The sequence below is a fragment of the Herpailurus yagouaroundi genome, unplaced genomic scaffold (genome assembly GCF_014898765.1).
Source record: "Herpailurus yagouaroundi ecotype Mexico unplaced genomic scaffold, PumYag 164, whole genome shotgun sequence".
In the NCBI taxonomy this organism is placed as follows: Eukaryota; Metazoa; Chordata; class Mammalia; order Carnivora; family Felidae; genus Herpailurus; species Herpailurus yagouaroundi.
The window spans coordinates 46,983,418-46,989,417 of record NW_024412405.1 but is presented as its reverse complement, the minus strand read 5'-3'; the positions used below and the strand labels follow the sequence as shown (position 1 = coordinate 46,989,417).

At 43.0% G+C, this 6,000-nt stretch overlaps 1 pseudogene; it reads right to left on the bottom strand.

Moving 5' to 3' along the window:
- Positions 1-399: 399 nt before the first annotated feature.
- LOC121037911 (serine/threonine-protein kinase 26-like) overlaps positions 400-6,000 on the bottom strand; it is a 35,817-nt pseudogene continuing 30,216 nt past the window's right edge.

Below are 6,000 nucleotides of genomic sequence, written 5' to 3'. Positions count from 1 at the left end.
AAAGCAAAACTGTCTCTCAACATTTAGTAGAATACAGGGGAAACCATAGTATTAGAAATTATTCCTTACAAAGTAATCTCTTTAAAATATAAAATGATAAAGTGGCACCTGGGTGGCTCTGTTGGTTAAGTGTCCGCCTTTGGCTCAGGTCACGATCTCACGGTTTGTGAGTTCGAGCCCCACGTCGGGCTCTGTGCTGACAGCTCACAGCCAGGAGCCTGCTTCGGTTTCTGTGTCTCCTCTCTCTACCCCTGGCCTGCTCATGCTCTGTCTCTCTCTCAAAACATAAACATTGAAAAAAATTTTAAAAATATATAACATGATAAACACTCTCACAAGGTAGTTGAATGGCTTTTCCTAGATCTTTAATGCTGCCAAGATCCAAAAGGCACACAGGGCTCATGAGTTAAGCGTTGTTAAGGCTGAAGTAGCTTTGGTGGGTTTCTCTGCGTCTGTATGAAGTAGACGCCAATAATAAGGAGTCCCTTCAAGGAATCCATCTGCTGAATGCTTTTGAAATTTTTCAATTAATTTCTTCACCTTTTTATCTGTGATGCCAGGACAGGCGGCTTCTGCCACAGCAATACGTTTCTGGAGTTCTTCAACTGCCTGATTGCTGCTTGCGTTATTCTCATCCTGCTGTTTAAGTTCAGCAAATGCAGGTGTGATTACCATAGACCAATGGCTCAGGGTCTGTGCAAGACCTTGCTTCTTTGGATTGGGCTTCTTTCACATGCTGGTAAAGCTCCATTCAGCAGGAGTATTTTTTTCCCTGCTGGTGGATTCTGAATCAGAGCCCTCAGCATCAGTTTCATCATCACTGTGCCCTTCTGCCTCCCATCCCTAAAACTGATCTATCAGTTCTGTCAAATAAGACGTCTTCTTTGAATTTTTTTTTTACAATGAATTTGTGTTTCAGGAGTTCTTTAGCTGTAGGACAAAATCATGGTTCTTTGTTCAGGCAAGCATCAATAAACTCCTTAAAGGACTTAGTAAAGTCTCCAACAAGAGTTGGGGGATATTTTTTGGAATAAGAAACAGAACTCTCATTGGATGCACATCACAGTTAGGTGGCTCTGCCTTGGATGGTTCAATAGCAGTCATTCCCAATGACCAAATGTCAGCTTTTGAGTTATAAGCCCACCGTTGAAGAAGTTCAGGAGCCATCCAAAATGGTGTTCCCACAAAGGTATTTCTTTTAATTTGTGTATCTGTCAGCTGGACAGTAACTCCAAAGTCAGCAGGTTTAACATCTCCTTGTTCTGACAGCAAGATGTGGGCAGCTTTTTATGTCTCAGTGAATTTTCTTTTCTGAACGGAGATAGTGCAGACCTTTCAACATTTCCTTTAGCAGGGTAGCGATCTGGCACTCATCAAATGGACCAGCTTGAGGAAGAGTCAGGGATGAACCACCACCACCCGGGTATTCCATTGTTAATTTTGAACGCTTTAGATATGCTCCATAGCATTTTGTTACATATGAGCTGTCACGCTGACTCAAAACAGCGATTTCTTGCTGAATGCCTGCAGTTTCTTCTTCCGCTCCCTCGGGGTCTGGGACTTTGATAGCAAGCACCTGCTGGGTGCGGTATCAAATTCCTTTGAAAACTTCTCCAAAGGAGCCTTTCCCGATGTGTTTTAGTTTTGTGACTAGTTCTTCTGGATGGGCTGTGTTATTCTGCATCCCGGGAACTTGGACAGTCCCGGGTCCAAGTGGTGAGCAGGCCACCACCCGGGTTTCGTGGTGAGCAGGCCACGAAAGCGACGCTGTTTCACATTGCTCCTGCGGTGGTGGCGCCCTGGGCTCGGACTGGCTCCTGCTCCGGGGGTCGCTCAGCGGCCCTCCCAGGCTTTTCGACCTGGGCGTAGAAGGACACACAGAAGTGGGGTGACCGGGGTGGTGGCACGTCGCCTCTAGCTCAGGGATAGGCGGTTCGTAGCTCAGCCGCCTGGGACTCAGTTTACCTTTCTGACGCCCGCCGGCTGCTGCTCCCACGGCAACTCCTCCTGAAGGGGGTTGGGGGGCTGGGCGCTGTGTGTGGTGGGGGCTCGGACCGGCCCTTGAATGGTGCCAATGGTCTATGCGTCGCCGCTGTATAATTACAGGTGTAAAGGAAGGAACGGTTCTTACATCAGAGATGATAGCTTTCACTATATCAACTTCCAATGGGCCAGTGGTTTTCAAAGCATCTTTCCTGGAACCCTAGCACCTTCGGAACTACGCGGGCGACTGGAAGGAAAGGACAGTGGGCAGAGGTCCAGGCTCCAACTGTAACAGCAATCAGAACAGCTCTAGGCTTATCTGTTTCAAATGTTTTTGTTGTTGGTGGTGGTGGTTTTTTGTTTCGTTTTGTGTTTTTGTTCTATGTATGATTTCATTAAACAAATGTCTGCCCTGCTGCAGCCTTAGGTAAATTCAGTCTTTGGAGTCATTAGTGCCCCCCTCCTGCTCCTTCTCTCCCCCTGGGCCTTTCTGTCCTCCTACACTCTTCATTCCATCTTTTCACCACTGCAGCTCTTGGGAAAGGGACAGATAAATTTAGATCCCGCTACTACACAAGGTCCGAAGCATTACCTTTCTAATACCACTCTCATCCAAGTGGAGGACAACAACCAGAAACCGACAAAAGCAGCCCTGAAGATAATAGCAATTGCAGCCATCATCCAAGAGACGTGCATTTCTGGTAGATATGGCTATGTGATGTGGCTGGGATGAGGATAATTTTCTGGAATTTTTGGAATTTGCCACGCAAGTGACTAACTGCTCTGGAGGGTCATGAGCTCTGTTCTGAAGTCAACGGCACGATTCCCCATCCTTATTTGGGAATTGAGTTTGAGATGAGCCCTCTCCCGTTTCTATGCTGGTTTCACTCAACGTACTTGCCTTACTAGGGCTAACATTTGCTCTTTTAAGTGTTTCATTTTTCAATAGAAAATATGGGTGACTGCTGGTATGTCTCTGAAATTTTGCAACAACAGTCCTTATTGATGTTTAGCTAGTACTTCTCTTTCTCAGCTCAAGATTTGAGAATGTTTAAAAAAATATATATTTTTTACATTTATTTATTTTTGAGAGAGAAAGACACAGAGCACTGGTGGGGGAGGGGCAGAGAGAGGGAGACACAGAATCCACAAAGGCTGCAGGCTCTAAGCTGTCAGCACAGAGCCCGATGGGGGGGCTGAAACTCACAAACTGTAAGATCATGACCTGAGCCGAAGTCAGACGCTCAACCGACTGAGCCACCCAGGCACCCCGAGAATGTGTTTTAATAGACTCCGCAGGTTTTTAGGTGGTGGTGGCGGCTTATTAAAGTTATAGCATTAGTAAGATAATCAACAGGAATATGGGCATGTGAACTTGAAAACAAAAACAAAAACAAAAACAAAAAGGAAAAGGCAAAGGAAGACAGAAGATATCCCTGAGCATGATCATTTATATAGGTTCTTAAGGAATCACGTCCAACACGCAGGGGAGACAGAGGTATAGAGTACACATTGTCTGAGAAGTTCTAACATGCCTTCGGCTGCAACTGGAATAAAATGCATTCCTCAGAAACCTCCAGGAGAGGAGGTAGTGTGACATGTTCCACACGTGGATAAAATCGGGAAATTACCTTCATTCCCATGGGCTTTCTTTCTGGCCTTAGAAATGTTAATCGCATGTACTAGATTTTGTACTGAGCACACTGCCTGAATGTGTTCACTGTAGTCCCTAGATTTTACTGCGTATAATTCAATTAATGAAGTATTGGATAGATTTTCAGCTAGTACTTTAAGGGCAATTGCTTCTTGAATACTTGAGAGTCCCTAAGAGACATAGAAAAGGTGATTTCATTGCTAAATAAATATGTAACGTAAAGTATCTTGCGGTCTTTTCTTGTTTTGTCTTGTGTTGTGTTTTTGGTTTGCCATACAATCATTTAGCTCTGATATCTTGCCACAGGTTTTGTGTGCAGGTACTCTTTATATAACTTTATATGACTTTAATAAAAATTTCTCTCTGGTGAAGATATCTTGTTTGTCTATCTTAAGTTTATAGCTTAAATTTTATTCAATTAATAGTCATTATTTCCTTGTTCTCAGTTTTTCCTTAGGTAAGGATTTTTTTCAGATTTTCTTTTATAGTTATTTTAATTTTTTAAGATGTTTATTTATTTTTGAGAGAGAGAGACAGAGTGCAAGCAGGGGAGGGGCAGAGAGAGACACACACACAATCAGAAGCAGGCTCCAGATGCTGAGCTGTTAGCACAGAGCCCATGTGGCTCAAACTCATGAATCGTGAGATCATAACCTGAGCTGAAGTCGGACGCTTAACCGACTGAGCCACCCAGGCACCCCTCTTTTATAGTTATTTTAATGTCACTGATTTACTAGACTGCCTGTTATCTGGTGCTATGATTTGATCTCTTCTTATGAAGTTTTTTTTGTAGTGATGGGACTTTCTATCATCACATTGTTTTTATTATTCCCTCTTTCCTGGCCATAAAATGCAAGTTGATTGTACATGGACAACTATACTTTTTAGAACTTGAAACCTCCTTTCGTAAGATTTTGGAAGGCTATAAGAGCTAAGGTTGCCCAACATATAAACTGTTTGACATGGTCAGAGCTTTCTATATTTTTAAGTTCACCAAACACAGATATTGGCTACGCATTCGCTACCTTCCTTCCTGCACACTTGTGATGAAAATTGCTACCCAGATAAGCTGGAATGGAACATTTACTAAATATCTACTAAGTGTTAACTGCCAGGATAAGAAACATACATGCCATTTCCATTACTCTTTGTAACAAACCTATATTTGAAGTAATAATATCCTCAATTCACCCATGTGACAGCTTAAGTGTGTATTAAGTGAACCACACGGATTTTATGGGGCTGGGCATTTCTTATGTTTCTAAATACATTTTTAAGACTGCCATAGGGAGATGTGAGCTCTAGGTGCTATCAAACAGCATTTCTGACATCCTGATGTCCTTGCTAAAGCACTATGTCTGAGATTCCATCAAAAATTGGTGTTGCCTTTGATTTGTTCTTTTCTCCTTGTGAAAAGGGGCTGGAGAAAATCCAATGAAGAGGGATATAGATATCTGAAACTTCTTAATATTTCCACCTCTAATTTTTCTAATAGATTTTCTGGAACTCAATATTGAGGATCCCCTGGGGTTTCCTGGCTTATAGGAAGGCCAGCCATTTATTAATTTAATAAATATTTAGAGAGAACTGACTGTGTGTGTGTGAAATTATTTATTTGCTATGTCTAACTCTCCACTGTCATCTAAAGGATTGGATCCCAGCTGGAAAAGCCAAGAGACCAGCAAATCACTCTGAAAAGGGACATAGAAAGTTGGGGGGTATGGCTGGTAAGATGGAGGTTAGAGGGGTGCATGGGGGGAAATGGTCTAGAGAGACCTGTTGGCTGGGGTTGCTAGGGAGTTTTGAAGGGAGATATGCGTCTAACGTTCATAGACACCTATAAAGAATTATTAGTTCCCTTTTATAGCTGAGGAAACTGAGGCTGCCTGAGGCATACAGTTATATCCATGTAAAGCACTGTTCCATAATAGCAGGATGTGTGTTTGTGCGTTGGGGGTGGGAAGGCACAGAAGTGAATGTCAGAAAGATGTCCTTTTCTAAACCGTGATAAGGTATATTTAAGGATTTATAATGTTTTATTGTATGAACTACAACATAAAGCCTTTTTATGTGTTGGACCACAAAATCAATATTGAAATACTTCATTTTTTGGGGCGCCTGGGTGGCGCAGTCGGTTGAGCATCCGACTTCAGCCAGGTCACGATCTCGCGGTCCGTGAGTTCGAGCCCCGCGTCGGGCTCTGGGCTGATGGCTCAGAGCCTGGAGCCTGTTTCCGATTCTGTGTCTCCCTCTCTCTCTGCCCCTCCCCCGTTCATGCTCTGTCTCTCTCTGTCCCAAAAATAAGTAAATGTTGAAAAAAAATTAAAAAAAAAAAAAAGAAATACTTCATTTTTTGAATGAGA